The sequence below is a fragment of the Schistocerca americana genome, chromosome 3 (genome assembly GCF_021461395.2).
Source record: "Schistocerca americana isolate TAMUIC-IGC-003095 chromosome 3, iqSchAmer2.1, whole genome shotgun sequence".
NCBI lineage: Eukaryota > Metazoa > Arthropoda > Insecta > Orthoptera > Acrididae > Schistocerca > Schistocerca americana.
In genome coordinates, this window is record NC_060121.1 from 35,688,058 (window position 1) to 35,710,757 (window position 22,700).

Consider the following 22,700-nt stretch of genomic DNA (forward strand, 5'->3'; position numbering starts at 1 on the left):
ATATGAAGTTGCTAGGTTGCGTCAGATGCTTTATGTAAGTCGGAAACGACGGCAACCAGACGTTGGTGACTGGAAAAGCCTTTTCCAATGGCAGACCCAAGGGACACTAGATCATCAATGGTAGAGCGACCCTGGCGGAAGCCACCCTGACATGGAGCCCGTAGGCCACGTGACTCCAGGACCCGACCCAACCCAACCCAACTGCCGACACACCATACATTCCAGCAGCTTACAAAGAAAGTTGGTGAGGCTGATGGGCCAGTAGTTATCGACATCAAGTGGGTTTTAACCGGGTTTGAGCACCGGAATGATGGTGCTCTCCCGCTATTGCGATGGAAAGATGCCATTGTACCAGATCTGGTTGAAGATGATGAGGAGATGTCTCTTGTAGTCAGACAAGAGATGTTTAATCATCTAACTGTGGATCCGATTCGGCCCAGGACTTGTGTCGTGATAATGTTCAAGGGCGATGAGGGGGATCCCACACTGTAAATGGGGCATTATAGGGTTCACTATGGCATGTAGTGAACGAGAGGACTCCTTTCCATCCATCGTTTGAGGGTGCGAAAGGCTGAGGCATAGTTCTCAGACGCAGAGGCTCCAGCTAGTGCTCAGCAATTGCATTTGCATCTGTAGATGACACGTCATTGATGTTAATGCTTGGGACACCAGTTGGGGTCTGGTACCCAAAAAGACGTCTGACCTTTGTCCATACTTGGGAAGGTGACGTATGGCACCCAATGGTCGACACATACCTTTCCCTACACTGGTGTTTCCATCGTTTTATAAGCTGGCGAATGCAGGCACGGAGCCGCTTAAACACTATTTTTTTTTTTGTGCTCTAGGGAAGTGTTCCATTTATGTCACTGTAGAGCTTGTCAACGATCTTTAATTGCCACAGCAACTTCCGGCAACCACCAAGGGACTGTCTTTTGCCAGGGGCACCCTAGAGAAGGAGTGATAACGTTTTTCGCCGCAGAAGCGATGGTTGTAGTGACCTGCTCAATCACAACATCGATGGCACCATGTGGGGGAGATTCAACAGTGACAGCAGAAGTGAAGGCTCCCCATTCTGCCTTGTTTAAAGCCCACCTGTGTAGGCATCCGTGGGAATGACGCCAGGGGAGTGACAGGAAGATGGGGAAGTGGTCACTACCACACAGGTCATCATGTGCTCTCCAGTGGATAGATGGGAGAAGTCCTGGGCTGCAGAGTGATAAATCAATGGCTACCATGAGCCACACTGAAATGTGTAGTGGCCCCAGTATTTAAGAGGCAGAGGTTGAACTGAGACAGTAAAGTTTCGACATCCCTGCCTTGGCCAGTAAGCACAGTGCAACTGTAAAAAACAATGTCAACCTGTAACTCCTGTAGGAGTGTTCGAAACAAAGAATGGAACACCACTGGAATGACAGGGGGGGGGGGGGGGGTTGCTCCTGAAGTAGGTTGTGCAGGAGCAACAGGGAGGGATCTGCCCCAACCATCGAGGGGGCAGGTGGAGTCTGACGGCTCTGAGAGGCAACTGTACGCAGCGGAACGGAAGATGGTAGAACCGTTGCAGTACCAGCGGCATAGGTTGCCGTCATATGCACTGGATGTAGCCTCTCATATTTTCTCTTATTCTCTGTGTAGGTAAATGGGTCCAGGGTCTTGTATTCCATTTTTTTCATTATTTCTGGAGAATCCTGCAGTCTGGCGAGCAAGGCAAATGGTGCTCTCCGCAGTTGACACAGGTGAGAGGTGGTGCACATGCAGTACTGGGATGTGGAGGACATCCACAACCCCGACAGGTGACACTGGAAGTACAGTGGGAAGACATATGGCCAAACTTCCAGCACTTAAAGCACCACATTGGGAGCGGGAGATATGGCTTTACGTCACAGCAGTAGACCATCAACTTGACCTCCTCAGGTAATGTGTCATCTTCGAAGGCCAAGATGAAGGTACCAGTGGCAACCTGATTATCCCTCGGACCCTGGTTGACGCGCTGGATGAAATTGACACCTCACCGCTCTAAATTGGCGCAGCTCATTGTCAGACTGCAAAAGAAAGTCCTTGTGAAATATGATGCCCTGGATCATATTTAAGCTCTTATGGGGCGTGATGGAATCAGAAACATCCCCCAGCCTGTCACAGGTGAGTAGTGCCCGTGACTGGGCAGAGGATACTGTTTCGATAAATTTATTATTTAGCGTATGGCTAATACAGACATATCATGAAATTACATATATATATGTACATATTGGCACACAAGAAACTTAAGTTTGTTTTTACAACTGAATATCCAGTCCTTCAATCCAGCGCACTGCATCTGGAGTTGCTAGCAGGAAGTCCTCTTTGGCGCCGTGATAGGCTCGAATCCTGCATTCACCGACGATGTGGTGAACAGTCTGGTATGGAGCCCCGCAGTCACAAGCTGGATCAGGCAGCTTGTTCCACTTAAAGAGAGCATCCCTGCATCGCCCATGGCTGGTACGGATTCTGTTGAGAGTAGACCACGTCTTGCGTGGTAAGTCGAATCCACTTGGAAGTTTAGCACCTGAGAAGATGTTATGCAGGTGCACATCTGTCACTGCTTCCCACCGACCTTTCCATTCTTCAAGAGGTTTGAAATTCTTAGCCACAATGTCAGCAGCATCGCACAGAGTTGGATGACGTGATTTCAGTCTCTTGCGATTTAAAAGTGGCAGGTCGCTATGCACGGGTAGGTTAGAATTCCTGGAGATCTTGTGGAATTCTCTCATAAGGGCAGTACATCTGCGTAGATCAGGAGGCATTATACCAGTTAACAGTGGAAGCCAATAAACTGGAGTAGATCTGATTGTGCCAGATATTATGCGCATTGTCGTATTCAGCTGGGTATCAACAAGCCTTGTATGATGACTATTCATCCAAACAGGTGCACAATACTCAGCACTTGAGTATACCAAGCCCAGAGCTGAAGTTCGCAGGGTGGTTGCTGAAGATCCCCAGGTATTTCCGCATAGCTTATGGAGGATGTTGTTTCGAGTCCTCAGCTTTTGAGCTAAGTTAAGAAGGTGGTGTTTGAAGCATAGTGTACGATCCAGGGTGACACCAAGATATTTTGGGTTCCAGTTGTGATGAAGAATTCTGCCTCTGAAACTTACCTCCAGTTTTACGTTCGCCAACTGGTTATTTAGATGGAAGCAACACACTTCTGTTTTACTCACACTGGGTTGGAGTCTCCAGATTTTGAAGTAATTGTCTAATGCAGACAGGTCATTGGCTAAAATCTCTTCTGTTGTCTTCATTTCCTGGTGCTTGACGGCTAGAGCCAGATCATCGGCATAGCAGTATTTTCTGGACGAAGTGTAAGGTAGATCAGATAGATATAGGTTGAACAGTAAGGGTGAGAGAACTGATCCTTGAGGCAATCCGTTGTTCAGCTTCCTCTCCTTACTTATGCTGCTTCCAGTGATTACCTGGAACTTCTGATCACTTAGCATGCTGTTAATCAGTCGAGCCATTGTTCTGCAGGGTATGATGCGGAGAAATTTGTAGATAAGGCCTTCCCTCCACACAGTGTCGAAGGCGGCAGTTAGATCAACAAATGCCACAGATGTTTTCTGCTTCATTTGGTATCCTGACTCTATTCGATAAAGACCGACCCTGACTGATTTCGGGTCATATTTCTTAGCACTGAAGTTAAACCTTGACCGCTTAGAGACTGCTGGTGTTTGACCACCGGTAAGAGATGACATACTGCGCATCATGGCGTGTCATGGCCCTGATGTCACCCACTCCGACTAGAGTCCCTGCCCATGTGCGCCACCCAGCTGCAGCAAAGACTACCTGGCAGGATGGCCATTGTCGGAAGCCCCAATGGTCCAGGCTGATGGGCATCTCCTCCTTGGCATATGTGGGGAGTTAATGGCGCAGGCATCAGCAGAGCGATTCCTGTGTGGTCAGGGGGCTACAATCACAGGGTACATGTCGGCCCCACCACACCAGACTGGCGACTGTGCTGGATATCAGGCGCAAACAAGCTAATAAATCCATTATCATCAACAGCGCAGAAAGCGATATTGCACAGAGAATGGAGGAAATTGCACCCTGGAGGGTGACCTCGCCCAACTACTGGAGAATGACTGGAAGTGCAGATCCATGGCAACGAAGGATATGAGAGGTCTCAGTGCATGATGGACACTATGCACAATGTAAGGCACCCTCGCTCTTTGGGAAAATTTTGAAAACTGGAGGTCAAAGTCTACAGGGAACCATCACATGAAGGCCGAAACGTGTGGACTCCTTTTAGTCGCCTCTTATTACAGGCAGGAGTACCTCGAGCCTATTCTAACCCCTGGATCTGCCGGGGCAGGGGGAGGGGGAGGGGGAGGGGGGGAGGGGGGGGGGAGACCACATGGACATATGAAGTAGCATTCCGTTACTATGTCAAAGAGATGGCCTTAGGAGACAGCCAGATTTTTGGAACATGATACGCTTCACGTGCAACGTATTTGCCCTGGTATCACCCACTCCCAATCAGGGCCTCTCCCCATGGGCGCGAGCCACCCAGCTACAACAAGGGCTGTCTAACACGGTGGGCATTGCTGGGAGCTCCGATGCTCTGGAATGACAAGCAACCACTCCCATGCATACATGGGGAGGCAACAGCTCTGTTATCATAATTGTGATTCCCGAGTTGCCAGGGGGCTAATTCAGATGGGTACTTAACAGCCCCACCACACAGGCTGGCTACACATGCTGGTGATCTAGCACAGCAGAGGAGGACTGCAGCAGGGAAGGAAGAGGGGAAGGAAAGGGGGGGGGGGGGGGGGAGGAATCCATGCCGTAGATGCTAAAGAGGCAGTTCTTGCCCAAATGGCTCACACTATGAATAAAAAATTTAAGAGTGGCGTTCGAACCCCAAATGGTGTCCAAAAAAACCAAAAAGGAAAGATGAAAGAGAGAAGGTAAAGACAACAAAACTGCAAGGAATAAAAGAAACCAGGTGGTAGCTAGGTTGGCAAGTAAGAACACCAAGAGAGGCGAAGGAGGGGGCAGAGGGGAATAAGCAAGGACAGGGAGGGAGAGGCAAGGGAAGGAAATGCAGCCCAGGGAGGAAGGCTGGGCTGCAACAGATTGGGGCCCTGCGTGCATCACACACGAACTTACAAAAGAATTGTGAGCCCCGTGGTGGAACGGCAAGTGGGACTCCATTCAATACAACGTTAAGGTCCCATAGCATGCCACAATGTACCAAGTCCAGACCATGCACAGTCTAGTGAGCTATAGATAGCAATGTGTTCAATTCCCACATAGGAAAGGGTTGGTTATTGGACATCTGAACGATGTCAGTCTGTACCGTCTTCATGTGTGTGACTCTCAGTAGTTCATTGTCCCATAACGCAGCTAATGCACAAGGCATCCTTTTTCCAAAGATCTCCCTTACTTATTCCCATACTACACTGGTGGAAGCTGGCCAGTTAATGGGCTTCAGAAGCTCATGCCATGATCATTTTTCACTCTCCTTCACTGTCGTTGGGATTTCGCTGTCACTAGCCAAAAGGCTCCGAGGTTTCCTGCCAATGGATTGCCCTTGAAAATTTTGCAGCACTGCCTACCTGTTCCTTATTGCACAACATTGATCATTCCATCATGGAAGAGGTTGCCTACTGTGATGGCCTGAGAATTTTGGTACAGATTCATCACATCAGCAACAGAGCAGATCATGATGGTAATGCGATCTATCCAAATTGCTAACACTATCTTGCTGCTGAAGTGCAGTCAGCTAGCTAAAAAATGTCCAGTTTGCCTTGCATAGCATCCACTTGTGAGGTGCTCCCATCTAATACTCTTCTTTGCACGATGCAGACAGAAAGAAGGAAGTGATCGCTGGAGTGGAGGTCATCAACCCACTGGACCAAATCCATCTGAGCAGAAGAGCACACCATCAGATCGAACTCAGAGAATGGCCATGTTGCTGTGAAAAAATTGTCATTGTCCACGTTTTCAGAGACAGATCTTAATATATTCTGTTTCACTCAACCCCTGTACATGCTGAGTTACTGTACCACAGAGCACTATGGGCATTGTAATCTCTTAAAAGGGGGAACAATGGGGAAAGCTAGTTGTTGAGTGCAAATGGTGCTTTGCTATCCAGTAAGTCTCGTGGAGGGAGGTAAATGGAGTACTACAGCCTGAAATTACAAAGTGTACACTGAAGGCAACTGCTTGTAGAGTGGTAGTTGGTGTGACATGTGAGGAGTAGAGAGCATTAGTGATGAACGCTGCAACTCCTCCCTTAATCCTTTTGTCTTTTAGGTCAACTTTTCTATGTAGGTGACAGTCCTGCAGGACAATGCTTCTTGAAGGCACATAGATGCAGGCCTAGAGTGTGTCAGGGGCTTTAATTCATCCATGTGATTTCTGAAGCCATTTAAATTCCACTGTAGTATGTCCATTATCTGTTGGTGACATTTGTCTTTCCTTTCTCTTGTACCTTGGCAGCAAGACCAAGGTTAGAAGTGGAGTAGTGGGACTTGGTGGGTCCTTTAAAGTGACCACTTTCATTTCCAAATTTTCAGCACCCGAGGTGGCTGTGGATTTCATCACTGTTGCTTTAGTTTCCATTCTACTGGAATTTGACTTGCTCTTAGCAGTGCCTTTCCCGTTCTGGGTAAAAACACATGAAGGACTGTGACTTAGTGAACCAAATAGTGCAGGTAGGTGACTGTCTTTTTAGAGTAATGACAGCATGCTGCCAGTCTTACAAGTCTGTGAAGCTGATCCACTGGCAGGTGCAAGCTTACTGGAGCCTGTGATCTGGCATGTGCAGCAACATGAAGGGATGTCGGTAATGGCATTTACTGCTAGTGTCTGTCCATGTTGAGATGCTCACATTAAGAGTGGGCTGTTTCATCACTGAAGCAAATGAGTTAACATATGAGTTAACAAATGACAGAGGCTGTATGGCTTAAATAATTTCTTTGCTTTAGCGTAATTAACATGCATCCATTCTGCTCCAAACTGGATGTGTAATGGAGCAGTTAACATATACCGGTAGAAACATACATTCTGCACTTGGCTCGAGCTGCTCAGCCACAGTTCCAACAAGTAACATTATCGTTACATGCGACTGTAGTGTGACCATACCTTTTGCGCTTTAAACACAACAGGTTTGCAAATTACTGGCAAACATTTAAGCGTAAGAAACCAGCATTAATGTGATTCAGAAGGACTTGAAAGTTTAAAATTGTTTGTTTTGTTTTAGGGCGCAAAAACAACTAGGGTCATACGCACCCATGTTAGAACTGTACAACACAAAGACAATGAGAGGAGTTGAAAATGACACATTAATCCCAATTGATGGAAGAGAAGACAGCTAAAAACAGGGACGTTGAGAAATGTCTATAAAATATACCAAAGACAAACAGAAGTCCTGAACTAAAAATTAAATGTCCTTCGACATATTGCTACAACAGATAAAAAGTAAAATGTGGTCGACAATCCGTGTATTGTTCACTACAGCAAACACAGACGACAACTTAAGTGGTTAAAAAAGGGATTTTGTCAGTAAATGGTGGACCGTCAAAGGTTGAATGGAATTAGTACAAAATGATGGAGATGCACCATTTAAGAAATGGCAATGACTAAAATGACAGTGCCCAATAGGCAATCTAGCTAGAATGATTTCCTCATGGTGAGAGGGCCGAGGGGTGCTCGTCCAAGCCACTGGCAGAGCCGTAATAACTCCCATGAAGGGAGGACCAGTGGCAATACCAAAGTGACTCCATCTGCTGACAGACGGCAACACAGAGATCACTGGAGGGAATGTAAGAACTAGCGGGCTGGGTACAAGGGCTGCAGCCTTGACAGCAGCGTCAGCGGCCTCATTTCCTGTCAGATTGACATGACCAGGAACCCACATAAACATCACAGTGGCTCCATGAAGAGTGAGCAAGTGACAGCTTTCCTGGACCCACTGCACTAAGGGATGGACGGTGTACAGCACACAGAGGCTTTGAAGGGCACTGTGAGAGTCAGAGCCTGTGTAGCCGGATGTACTGAGTTGCCTGGTACGGGGCAAAGATCTCTGTTGTAAATACTGACCAGTGTTCCGAATGCTGATACTGAAAAATATTAGTGCCAATGACGAAGGCACATCTGACATCACGGTCAGTCCGAGAGCCATCAGTGTACACACAGTCACTACTGCGAAGTTCCGTGCGGAGGTCATGAAACTTATGGCGATAGAGTGAGGCTGGAGTAGTGTCCTTAGGAAGCAAATGAAAACCAAGGTGAACAAGGGCTGTCGTACAAAGCCAAGGTGGTGAAGGATTCACACCCATCGGAAAAGTAGCAGATAGCGTGAAGTTAAGCTGCTGGAGCAGAAGCCAAACGTGCTCTCCAGGAGATAACACAGAACGAATCCCATACTTGCGTTCAAAGGAGTCATCAAAGGAGGCGGCACGGGATGGGTGGCATACAGACACTCAACTGAGCTAGTTTAGAAGACGCCAGTGGCCAAACGGATGCTACGATGGTGGATAATATTGAGACAGCGTAAGAGGGACGGACGTGTAGACGCATAAATAAAACACACATAATCTAGTTTTGAATGGACAAAGGACTGGCACAACATGAAAAGGGTGGTACAATCTACTCCCCCTGAGAGCACATAGGACATTGAGGAGCAACATCCAGCGAGTTGCCAGGTAAGACACGTGATAGGACCTAGAAAGTGAAAAAAATGAAGAGAGGGGAAGAGAGAAAAAAAAAATGAAAGGGTGTCACTCGATGGATGCCAAGTGCCAACCTTCAAAAACTCACTGTTACAGGGCACAGAGACTGGGGGCTCCTCTTCCATCAGATCTACTGAGGCATCAGCATTCTCCTTCTGTCGATCTGTGGAGTCCAAGGCAGAAAAACAGTTGATGGTGTACACCGGCGACAAGAAGGTTATGTTCAAGTATAACGACTTTTCTGGAGACTAGAAATCTACTCTGTAGGAATCAGCATGCGTTTCGAAAGACGACTGTGTGAAACCCAGCTCGAGCTATTCGTCCACGAGACTCAGAGGGCCATATACACGGGTTCCCAGGTAGATGCCGTGTTTCTTGACTTCCGCAAGGTGTTTGATACAGTTCCCCAAAGTCGTTTAATGAATAAAGTAAGAACAGACCAATTGTGTGACTGGATCGAAGAGTTCCTAGATAACAGAGTGCAGCAGGTTGTTCTCAATGGAGAGATGTCTGAAGTAAGAGTGATTTCAGGTGTGCCGCAGGGGAGTGTCGTAGGACCGTTGCTATTCACAATATATATAAATGACCTTGTCCCGTGTGAGGTTGATAGATCCTCCATCGGGCGCCTCCCCAGGTGGCGGATAGGGGAAAGCCTCCCAGATATGGGTGGCACCGAGGAAATCAAATACTCGGGGCGGACCAAAACTATCACATCCCCGAGGATAAGTACCCGGAGTAAAAACCGGCAAAACGAAGAAAACTAACACAAAAGCCCAGACACGTCTGTGTGGTAACCACCGGTACTCTGGCCAGCGTCTGTCACCAATGGTGCGGCTGATACGAGCTCCAGGAACTGAAAATCCCTGGTTCTACCAAACTGGCGCAAGCCAGAAGAATTACAAGCATAATGGCAAGTACACCTAAAAACAACATTACCCCAGGTGGACGATCCACCCGTCGCAAGACGGCAACCAGGCACTCGGATTCTGGGGGACCTGGAGATGTACTAAAGGGCGAGTCGGAGCGCTCTGGCAAACTACCCAAGAAAACACACACATACTTTGGCACCTTCAACATACAGACACTAATGCAAACGGGAAAATTACACAATCTAACAACGGAACTCACCAGTCAAAAGATCTCGATCCTAGCGCTACAAGAAACAAGATACACGGATTCAGACACAATAGACTACGGAAACTACAGATTCTTCAAGAGTGGAACCAACAGGAAAATCGGCAAAGGAGGAGCACTCCTCGGCATGGCCTTCGCAGTAAACAAAAACATCCTAGACTCAGTAAAAGAAGTCAACGCGATCAACAACAGGCTCATGACCATGCGAATCAAACACGCCAACAAGAACTACACCCTCATCAACGTACATGCCCCCACGAACGCAGACAACAAGGACAAACCAGAAGAAACAGACAAATTCTGGGACAAACTCGAAACCACCCTGGCAAAAATACCCCAAGACAACGCGAAAATTCTACTAGGCGATTTCAACGCACAAATCGGCAGAGAAAAACGCTACAGAAAAACAGTAGGAAATTTCCCTGCACACAAATTCACCAACAAAAACGGCACCAGACTGATCGAACTCTGCCAGCAAAACAACCTCAAAATCATGTCAACCTCCCTGATGAAAAAGCCCAAGAAACAAAAGACGTGGCGATCACCAGTCCACTCACTAGGCGAATTCCAGATAGATCACGTGGCAATCTCCTATGAATACCACAAAGAAATCCACGACGTCCAAGTGATAAAAGGCGCCAACATAGATTCGGACCACTACCTAACAAGAATCAAAATCAAACTCACACCAAGAAGACAACACAAAAAGAAATTGACCTCACCGAAATTTGATACAAGAAAGATCAGAGAATCGAACATCACAGAACACTGGGAAAAACAAGAGGCGAAAGATTGGACCAGCTTTAAACAAAAAATTGTGAACGCAGCCAAAGAACTGATCCCGCTGACTAGAAAACCCAGGCACCCTCGGTGGAACACTACCTGCGAAATCGCCCTACAAAATCGAAGAACAGCTTTCACAAACTACAACAGAACAAAACACGAGAAACACAGGACAACTTCTATGAAATTCGAAGACTAACATCAAAAACAATAAGACAAGAGAAACGCAAATACATAAACGATCAGCTAAACTCCATCGAAGAAGACTTCAGAAATTTCAACATACGGGATTTCTACACGACGTTCGCCAACCAAGTCAAAGGATACTCACCACAGAACCTCTGCTTCAGAAAAGAAGACGGAAAACTGGCACTTACCAACAAAGAAAACTGTGAAGAGTTCGCGAAGTACTTTTCAAAATTACTAAATTGCCCGGAACCTAACTCAACCTTCGAACCCCGAGAACCGGCCAATGCACCGGAAGACTCACCATCACTAACAAAAGAAGAAATCCTCCACTGCATAAAGAAACTGAAAAACAACAAGGCAGCCGGTGAAGACGGAATAACGGCAGAACTGCTGAAGAACCTAGGACCAAACTCGCTAAACGAAATCGCACAAATCATACAGAACACCTGGACAACCGAAATCATACCTGACGACTGGAAGACCGCACTCATTCACCCGCTACACAAGGAAGGTGACAGGACAGACACAAACAATTATAGAGGAATTTCCCTGCTACCGGTCATCTACAAAATTATATCAACCTGCCTTCTCACCAGAACGCAAGGACAACTGGAACCCGCCATCTCGGAATACCAAGCGGGTTTCAGACCCAACAGAGCCTGCCCCGAACAAATCTTCAACCTGAAATCAATCATAAAATCCCACATGACAAGCCCCAAAAAAATCATCTGCACTTTCGTCGACTTCAAAAAGGCTTACGACTCGATCAACAGAAAGTCCCTCATCCAAATCCTCAGAGAAAAAGGCCTAGACCAAAAGACCCAAAGACTAATCGAACACACAATAACCAATACAAAATCCAAAGTCAAATTCATGGGCGAAATCTCGGACCCCTTTGAAATCCACACTGGCCTAAGACAAGGAGATGGACTATCCCCGCTATTGTTCAACATCGTCCTGGACAAAGTAATGAGCGAATGGGAAGCTGAAGTCAGGAGACAAAACACCTGGAGACCAGTCACATTAGGAAGGAAAAGACTGGAAATCCCTTACCTAGCATTCGCAGACAACCTAGCGATACTGACCTATGACCCAACATCAGCAAAAACACAGATCGAAATCCTGAAAGAATGCGCCGAGAAAATCGGCCTACAAATCTCTTTTGAAAAAATGCAAGTCCTAACAAGAGAAGGCGACGACATCACAACCAAGTACGGCAAAATTAAAGGGGTCACACACTTCAGATACCTAGGCGAAATCATCGAACCGACTGGAACAGAGAAACTGGGTTACGAAGACAGACAACAGAAGACACGGAAATCACTAGGCATGGTACGAAACGTCTACAACAAACAATGCATTTCCAGAAACACCAAGATCAGACACTATAAGACAGTGACCAAACCCGCCGTACTGTATGCCAGCGAAACACTAGCACTCAACAGGAAAATCAAAATTGAAGAAATCAAAAAAGAAGAACGCAAAATCATGAGGAAAATTTTAGGAGGAAGACCCACACCAGATGGCTACAGACTACAGAAGAACTCAACAGTAGAAGCATATTAGAACATCGAGAACGATATGAGAAAAAGGCGCCTTAAATTCTACGGACTTTTAGATAGACTCCCTGAAACAAGACTCACCAAGAAAATTCTAGAACACATCAAGACACTTAAAGTCTCGACACCCTGGATGGAAGGAGTCCGAAAAGACCTACAAGCAATTGGCACCACAAACACCACAGACAGAAGCACCTTCCGAAAACACATAGACAATTGGGAAGTAAAGTCAGAAGCGCTAAAACAGCGGACCAAACAAGAATGGTCTGAGGAGAGAAAAGAGGCCCTCTCCAAGAGAATGAACGAGTACTGGAAGGACAAGAAGAACAAGCCTTCAAAGTCATAAGCTTAACGATTTCCTTTTAGGGAAAATTTGCCAACAATAATAATAATAAATGACCTTGTGGATAACATCGGAAGATAGCTGTGGCTTTTTGTGGATGATGCTATAGGATATCGAGAGGTTGTAACAATGGAAAATTGTACTGAAATGCAGGAGGATCTGCAACGAATTGACGCATGGTGCAGCAAATGGCAATTGAATCTCAATGTAGACAAGTGTAATGTGCTGCAAACACATAGAAAGAAAGATCCTTTATCATTTAGCTACAATATAGCAGGCCAGCAAATGGAAGCAGTTAATTCCATAAATTATCTGGGAGCAGGCATTAGAGTGATTTAAAATGGGATGACCATATAAAATTAGTCATCGGTAAAGCAGATGCCAGACTGAGATTCATTGGAAGAATCCTCAGGAAATGCAGTCTGAAAACAAAGGAAGTAGGTTACAGTACACTTGTTCGCCCACTGCTTCAATCCTGCTCACCGGTGTGGGATCCATACCAGGTAGGGTTCATAGAAGAGATAGAGAAGATCCAACGGAGAGCAGCATGCTTCATTAAAGGATCATTTAGTAATCGCAAAAGCGTTATGGAGATGATAGATAAACTCCAGTGGAATATCTGCAAGAGAGATGCTCAGTAGCTCGGTACGGGCTTTTGTTCAAATTTCGAGAACATACCTTCACCGAGGAGTCACGCAGTATATCACTCCCTCCTACGTATATCTCGCAAAGAGTCCACGAGGATAAAATCACAGAGGCATACCGACAATCTTTCTTCCCACGAACAATACAAGACTGGAATAGAAGGGAGAACCAATAGAGGTACTCAAGGTACCCTCCGCCACACAACGTCAGGTGGCTTGCGGAGTATGGATGTAGATGTAGAAGGTTGGCCAGGTGAGGGTATCACATGGTGACACAGTCAAAGAAGTTCTCCAAGCCGGCAAAGAAGAAAACAGTTTGCCTTTGTTTGACTTCTTGGAGCCTTTCCAGTTGGCAGAGAAAGACTCGGATGTTTGTTGGTTGGAGGGACGTTGGAAGCCTTCACAGGAGTATTCCTTCTGTCCTTTTTGCCCTGCCGGTCATGTAGCTGGTGACTTTGCTCTGTGAGGCAAAGGTTTGGTGGCTTTTTGCCCAGCTGGACGAGGAGACGGAGACGCTACGATGACACTGGATAATTTCACAACCGCAGGGCTGAAATTGAGGTTGAATGTCTGTGAGTCCATGTCCTTCATGGAGCAAGATGTAGCAAGAACAGTACTTTAAGTGCCGGATGTTGGAATGCAGGGAATGCAATTAGCCAGTAGCTTGTAAGCGACTGGGTAAGGCATTTTTTCCTATACCCACATCTCCTGGACAGCCCACTCATTGAGACACATGGGACAATCTCAAGGAGGAGGCAGCATGGTCGCCACAGCCATTGATAAAGCGGCGAGAAGGAGGTGGACAAAAGTCCTCGTGAGCATCCCTAACACAGGTTACGCATTTGGCTGGGTCTCGACAGGACTCTAGAGTGTGGTTGTAACGATGACACTGGTAGCAGGAAAATTGGGTGCAAAATATACGGTCTGACTGTGATAACTGCATAACCTGCTATAATATTTGATGAAAGAATCAATCTATCAAAAGTGAGATATCTGCTTGTGTCTGTATATGTGCGGGTGGAGATGTGTGTGTGTGCGCGAGTGTATACCCGTCCCTTTTTCCCCCCAAGGTAAGTCTTTCCGCTCCCAGGATTGGAATGACTCCTTACCCTCTCCTTTAAAACATACATCCTTTCGCCTTTCCCTCTCCTTCCCTCTTTCCTGATGAAGCAACCGTGGGTTGCAAAAGCTTGAAATGTGTGTGTGTGTGTGTGTGTTATTGTCTCTAGCAACGTAACAACGCTTTCGTTTGGTAAGTTACAGAATCTTTGTTTTTAGATATATTTTTCCCACGTGGAATGTTTCCCTCTATTTTTATATATATATATATATATATAAAAAAAGAAAGATGATGAAACTTACCAAACAAAAGCGCTGGCAGGTCGATAGACACACAAACATACACACAAAATTCTAGCTTTCGCAACCAATGGTTGCCTCGTCAGGAAAGAGGGAAGGAGAAGGAAAGACAAAAGGATAATTTGTAAAATGTCTGCTTGTGTCTGTGTATGTGTGGATGGATGTGTGTGTGTGTGCGAGTGTATACCTGTCCTTTTTTCCCCCTAAGGTAAGTCTTTCCGCTCCCGGGATTGGAATGACTCCTTACCCTCTCCCTTAAAACCCATATCCTTTTGTCTTTCCTTCTCCTTCCCTCTTTCCTGACGAGGCAACCATTGGTTGCGAAAGCTAGAATTTTGTGTGTATGTTTGTGTTTGTTTGTGTGTCTATCGACCTGCCAGCGCTTTTGTTTGGTAAGTTTCATCATCTTTCTTTTTAGATATATTTTTCCCACGTGGAATGTTTCCCTCTATTATATTCATATATATATATATATATATATATATATATATATATATATATATAAACAAAGATGATGTGACTTACCAAATGAAAGCGCTGGCAGGTCGACAGACACACAAACGAACACAAACATACACACAAAATTCAAGCTTTCGCAACAAACTGTTGCCTCATCAGGAAAGAGGGAAGGAGAGGGAAAGACGAAAGGATGTGGGTTTTAAGGGAGAGGGTAAGGAGTCATTCCAATCCCGGAAGCGGAAATACTTACCTTAGGGGGAAAAAAGGATGGGTATACACTCGCACACACACACACATATCCATCCACACATATACAGACACAAGCCTTCACATCATCTTTGTTTTTAGTTATATTTTTCCTTCGTGGAATGTTTCCCTCTATTATAGGGAAACATTCCACGAAGGAAAAATATAACTAAAAACAAAGATGATGTGACTTACCATACGAAAGCGCTGGCAGGTCGATAGAAACACAAACATACATACACACAAAATTCAAGCTTTCGCAACAAACTGTTGCATCATCAGGAAAGAGGGAAGGAGAGGGAAAGACGAAAGGAAGTGGGTCTTAAGGGAGAGGGTAAGGAGTCATTCCAATCCCGGGAGCGGAAAGACTTACCTTAGGGGGAAAAAAAGGACGGGTATACACTCATACACTCGCACACACATCCATCCACCAATATATATATATATATATATATATATATATATATATATATATATATATATATATATATATATATATATATTGTTCAAAATATTTTTCTAATTTAAAAATAAAACTAAATAAAATTAATTTACAAAAATCTAATTGGACAATTTGAACATGTTTTCAGAAACTACATGTCTGAAAGGATGTTCAGGGAAAAACCTGTCAGCATACCATATTTTGTTTAAAAACTGTAGCCAATTTTCAGATTTTTAGTTTGCTTTGAAGTAACACATTGCATCCCATTTTCAGCAATTGCTACCAACAGAATGTACATAAAGCAATAAAAATTGGCAAAATTTCATGATATGAGATATATAAGCAGTACACAAAATCTCCGTTCACAACTAGATAATGGATGTCAAGGTCTGGATGACTTGACATGGAATGACCCTAAGGTCTTCACAATTTCATCCATATTCCACAGGACAGCCTGTGGCACAGACAAAACACTAAGCATAAACGTGTCAATGTAAAGTACTTCCTGTCAAACATCCAAGCCTCTAACAAATACTTGAACCCTTACTAAAAAGTGCAGGTAAAGTATTGAGTACGAAACATTTCAAAGTGAGATCACTCCAGAGATCTCATCTCTACTGATAAGACTATATCTATACACATACTACGCAAGCCAGCATATAGTACGTGGCACAGGGCACCCTGTACTGCAACTAGTCATTTCCTTTCCTGTTCCACTCCCAGACAGAGCGAGCAAAAATTGACTATCTATATGCCTCCATATGAGCCCTAATTTCACGTAGCCTATCTTATCTTCCAATCCCAAAGAAAGCAGGTGTTGACAGATGTGAAAATTACCGAACTATCAGTTTAATAAGTCACAGCTGCAAAATACTAACGCGAATTCTTTACAGACGAATGGAAAAACTGGTAGAAGCGGACCTCGGGGAAGATCAGTTTGGATTCCGTAGAAATGTTGGAACACGTGAGGCAATACTAACCTTACGACTTATCTTAGAAGAAAGATTAAGAAAAGGCAAACCTACATTTCTAGCATTTGTAGACTTAGAGAAAGCTTTTGACAATGTTAACTGGAATACTCTCTTTCAAATTCTGAAGGTGGCAGGGGTAAAATACAGGGAGCGAAAAGGATATTTACAATTTGTACAGAAACCAGATGGCAGTTATAAGAGTCGAGGGGCATGAAAGGGAAGCAGTGGTTGGGAAAGGAGTGAGACAGGGTTGTAGCCTCTCCCCGATGTTATTCAATCTGTATATTGAGCAAGCAGTAAAGGAAACAAAAGAAAAATTCGGAGTAGGTATTAAAATTCATGGAGAAGAAGTAAAAACTTTTAAGGTTTGCTGATGACATTGAAATTCTGTCAGAGACAGCAAAGGACTTGGAAGAGCAGTTGAACGGAATGGACAGTGTCTTGAAAGGAGGATATAAGACAAACATCAACAAAAGCAAAAAGAGGATAATGGAATGTAGTCGAATTAAGACGGGTGATGCTGAGGGAAATAGATTAGGAAATGAGACACTTAAAGTAGTAAAGGAGTTTTGCTATTTAGGGAGTAAAATAACTGATGATGGTCGAAGTAGAGAGGATATAAAATGTAGACTGGCAATGGCAAGGAAAGCGTTTCTCAAGAAGAGAAATTTGTTAACATCGAGTATAGATTTAAGTGTCAGGAAGTCGTTTCTGAAAGTATTTGTATGGAGTGTAGCCATGTATGTAAGTGAAACATGGATGATAAATAGTTTAGAGAAGAAGAGAATAGAAGCTTTCGAAATGTGGTGCTACAGAAGAATGCTGAAGATAAGGTGGGTAGATCACGTAACTAATGAGGAGGTATTGAATAGGATTGGGGAGAAGAGAAGTTTGTGGCACAACTTGACTAGAAGAAGGGATCGGTTGGTAGGACATGTTTTGAGGCATCAAGGGATCACAAATTTAGCATTGGAGGGCAGCATGGAGGGTAAAAATCGTAGAGGGAGACCAAGGGATGAATACACTAAGCAGATTCAGAAGGATGTAGGTTGCAGTAAGTACTGGGAGATGAAGAAGCTTGCACAGGATAGAGTAGCATGGAGAGCTGCATCAAACCAGTCTCAGGACTGAAGACCACAACAACAACAACATCTTATCTTCATGGTCCCTACGAGAAATGTATGTTGGAAGCAGTAGGATCATTCTGTAGTCAGCTTCTAATGCTGGTACTCTAAAGATTTCTCAGTAGTGTTCTTGAAAATCAATGTCATTTTCCTCCAGGGATTCCCAATTGTGCTCCCAAAGCATATCCATAACACTTGGATGCTGATCGAATCTACTGGTAACAAATCTAGCAGATCGCCTCTGAATTGCTTTGATGTCTTCTTTCAATCTGCCCTGGTGTCTATCCCAAACAGTCTAGAAATACTCAAGAGTAGGTCACACTAGGGTCCTATATGCAGGTGAACTACACTTTCCTAAAATTCTCTCCATAAACCGAAGTTGACCATTCACCTTCCCTACAACAATCCTCATATGCTCATTCCATTTCACATTGCTTCACAACGTTATGCCTATATATTTAAATGATGTAACTGTGTCAATAAGGACACTATTAATGCTGTATCTGAACATTACAGGTTTATTTTTCCTACTCATCCACATTAACTTACACTTTTATACATTAAGAGCCAGCTGCCATTCATCACACCAACTAGAAATTTTATCTGGTATCAAACTACAGTCACTTATCTTCAACACTTTCCTGTACACCACAGCATCATCAATGAAGAACTGCTGGAATGCTGCCCACCTGTCAGCCATATCATTTATGTATTCACTTGCCTGGAGCACTCCTGATGTTACCCCTGTCTCCAATAAATGCTCATCATCAAGAACAACATACTGGGCTCTATTACTTAAGAAGTCTTCAAGCCAGTCACATATCTGGGACCCTATGGCTTCGATACAGGACTCTGTGCGATAGTCAAAGGACAGTAGTTTATACCATTCTCCCATGTGAACGATTTATTAAACATGGAATTTAAAACTTCAGCCTGCCTTTTGCTATCTTTTACTTCTATATAACAAAATAAAAATATGCCAAACAATATAGCAACTGGCCAGGATCTTAACAGCAGTCTTTACAAACCCACTGTTCCTTCTCTGATAGCTAATGACAAGCACTGGGAAAAACTGCATAATTGTGGAAATAATGAATTTCGGCCACAATTATGATCGATAAAAGGGGGAATTGTGGAATCAATTAATTTAGGTTTCACAGAAAATTTAATGGAGTGGGATGGGCAAAACAATGCTAACTTAGGCAATGCTGAAAACGATTATTTGTGCAAACAGCAAATAATGAGTTGAACTGAATATACAGCTACCATCAACATTGTTCAACAAGAGGAGTGGAAGTGAAGTTGGGGGCGTTTGAGTGTCTCCTGCGGACTTCGAAGCGTTGGGCTCTCTAACTTCGCAATATTTCTCTAGTAAATTTACAATACGATTCTTTTTCATCGCGTCTGAATATTTAGCACAACGTTGTCAATCAATCAATGCGGAAGGGTACGCCTCCGGGAACAATTGCAAATACAAGGAATTGCTTACTAGTAGCCACCAATACAGCCATAATTAAGTAAATTACTCCAACCCACACTAACTTAATCATTACTGTAGGATGCTTTAGGACTAAGTTTGAAAGGCAAATAAATACATTTTCAAAATTACAGCGTTACATGACAGGTACGAATCGCAGTATTACATTTTCCTACATATCTTATCCAATAAATTCATTGTATGTCGATTTATTTTGTCCGTTTACCACGCTGATACTGTGTATCTTGAGGCTTAATTTCAAACAGTGCTTAAATATAAACTCACCAAATTATTCCTCCTCCAGTCTTCAAACGTCTTCCTCAGCCTACCAACACACGTAAGTTGGCACGTAATGTTGCCTTTGTACTGTCATAGTTGCTTCAGGAAAAATACAAAACTATGCAGGACATTGGAAACTAAGTGTAATCAAAAGCAGTTTCACGACTGCTCTTTAATAAATTATACTTGTTTGTCTACTTCAGCTCTGCTACGGTTTCAGAACTGAAATTCCTCTTTTTCCAGACGCACATCCTTTTCAAGGCGCATCTGAATGGCAGATACTTTGAAACAATGTCTTGTAAATACTCTCACACCTTCCACCGCTTATTTTGGCTGAAACAATGTCACATAAACACTCTCACACATTCCACCGCTTATTTTGGCTTGACTTTTGACTGCGCTTTTAACAAGTATGTCATTATTCAATTAGACAAATCAAATCAGTTCCGATTCCAAAGACATTCGCAAGCAAGTTACAACGTGATGGAAGCGGCCGTGGCTGTATCAAGAACAGCCTGAACAGGTATCCTCTGACGAAACGACGTAAATAGTGACTCCTGCTCACGTTGCCCTGTATTTTCTCGTGCCGTGAGATAAGTTTTCAATCTTTTACGCCAACTGCAGGGTGCAGAAGTTTTATTTGTGGTGTTTTACATCCTTTAGCGAACATCGAACACAGATGCTGGTTTATGAAGTAAACAGCGCTTAGAGGAAAAATACCAATTATATGGTCTTCTTGTGACCCACAATACGAAGTCAGTTTGATGTTTACAAGAACATAGTAGCGTCACTGAAAGAACTGAAATTAAACACATTCGTAAAAGAAAAGCGTTATATTATCGCTACAGCGCGAAAGCGCTCTAAAAGTATCTCCGAAAAGGCCGCCCTCAGGATCGGTGATCGATATTGTGTGGCGGAGGCGGTGGGGGGGGGGGGGGGGGGGGGGGTGCGGGAGTGGGTGAGGAGGAAGGGAGAGTGTCATGGTGCTCGGTTCCTATTTGAGCTAGGAAAATGGGGTCACAAGTTTTTGCTATAGTCCGGATCAGCGGCCATTGTCTAGCCATTCGAACATCTGTCTTACTGTAGTTGTGTTATATATTGAGCAAAGTTTGAACGATGAGCCAGAGCTGGCGCCCAGGCAGACTGTACAATTCGATTAATTCCTTTTGCATAAGATTTTAATTGGATTAAAACTAATACATAGATAATGGTACACAGTGCTTTTTTTTCTAAAAAAAAAAAGTTTGAGGGTACTCCGAGATTGGATATAATGCAGCGAAAATTACTTATAACTGAAGCAAGGGATGCCACCCGTCTGCTTTTAGCCATGACGTCATCAACATGTCGAACTACAAAAAAAAATGGAATCAGACTCTTCAGTTGACAATCAAATGAAGCAGGCGATACCGAGAAACACCCAAACATACAAGAGAATGTGGTATCGAACACTTCAGTTTACATCACCTCAAATGAAGCATGCGATTCCCATCAACCCCTGAACAATAAAATAAAATGGTATCGTACAATGGCTGCCAGCGATTCAGTTGTCGAGAACGGTTGCCGCAGCTTTGAAAAGCTTTAAACAGTCAATGACATCGCTTTTCCCACCAAAAACTGCACTGGTATCGTTCGCATTGCAATTACCAACACGAAAAAAATAAATAAAAAATTTACATCCGTGAAATAAATCTTTGGCACTCTTCCAAATTCTCAACATAGTAAAAAAATTACTTTGTCGACGAAAACGTTTAGGGGTACGCATCCCCCAGCGTCCCCCCAGAAAAATAGCACTGATGGTACAATTTGCATGCGTACTGTTCGGATTTTAAGTGCAAAACATACAAAAAACACGTTTTTCTGGGAGTTTTTGAAGCACGGCACTTCTCTACTTTGATCTTGTACGAATCAGTTCAAACTTTTTACGAAGGTAATGAATGGATAAAGTCAAAAGGGATTTTTTAATCCAGTAATCTTTACTTGTTGTTGATATATGATAGTTTAAAGTCGAGCTAAATGTAGCACACAAAATTCGTTCTTACGTGAGCTGACCTCTCAGATACAGTTTAAAGTGATCAAATAAATAAAAATGTATTCTTACGATAAAACTGAAAACTTGCTTTAAAAAATCTAGCTACATTCGGCTTGTATGTGTAAAAAATACGTTTCTTGGTTTTTTTATGCACAGCGCTTCTGTGTTTCAATTTTGGGCAAATCGTTTCAAATTTTGCAAGAGGGGGGATAAATACATGTAATTAATGGCCCCCTGTTGGTTTTTTGAAAGCTTTATTCGTTTGTCAGAACATAAGCAACATGGTTCCTAAAACAATAAAAACACCTATCCTCAGTCAGCCGTTGCCTGAGTCAACAAAAATCTACATCGGTTGCCAAGCTATGGAAATCTAAATTCAAAATTATGGCAGAGTAAGAATTGGGAGCCAGAATGAAAAAACTCCTATCATAGCACAAAAATGCAGACGTGCCCTGGACAGAGTTAGAGATGTGAAAAAAGGGCACTAGCTTTTCGACTTATCTGGCAGCTTCAAAGACATCCTCTCAACATATATCCGCTGTTTTAAAAGTTAAGCCTATTTCCCCAGCACAGTGAGCTCTCTTATCCGCAAGTTGTTCGCAGACTTGCATATTGCAGTTTATAGGTTGTTACTGGGACTGTTGAGGATACAAGATGACGTAGAAAAAATTTTTAGTTGATGTGATGAACGACAGCTAGCTCTAAATGTAGAAAAATGTAGGTTAATGAAGACGAGTACAAAAAACGAACCCCACAATTTTTGGATACAGCATACACATACTGCTTGACACAGTCACATCATGTAAATACCTAGGCATAACGTTGCAGAGCAATACAAAATGGAACGAGCATGTGGGGATTGTGGGTGGGAAGGCGAATGGTCGACTTCGGTTTGTTGGGAGAATTCTAGGAAATGTGGTTCATCTGTAAAGGGGACCGCGTATAGGACACTAGTGT

At 43.8% G+C, this 22,700-nt stretch overlaps 1 protein-coding gene across 2 annotated transcripts in view; it reads right to left on the reverse strand.

Annotated features, from left to right (window-relative positions):
• LOC124605189 (activated Cdc42 kinase Ack) overlaps positions 1-20,167 on the reverse strand; it is a 509,613-nt gene extending 489,446 nt beyond the window's left edge. For both annotated transcript variants that reach the window (XM_047136704.1, XM_047136705.1), the window contains exon 1: positions 19,721-20,167. The gene's annotated coding sequence lies outside the window, so the exon portion shown is untranslated. The remainder of the gene's footprint in view (positions 1-19,720) is intronic.
• Between the last annotated feature and the right edge of the window lie 2,533 nt (positions 20,168-22,700).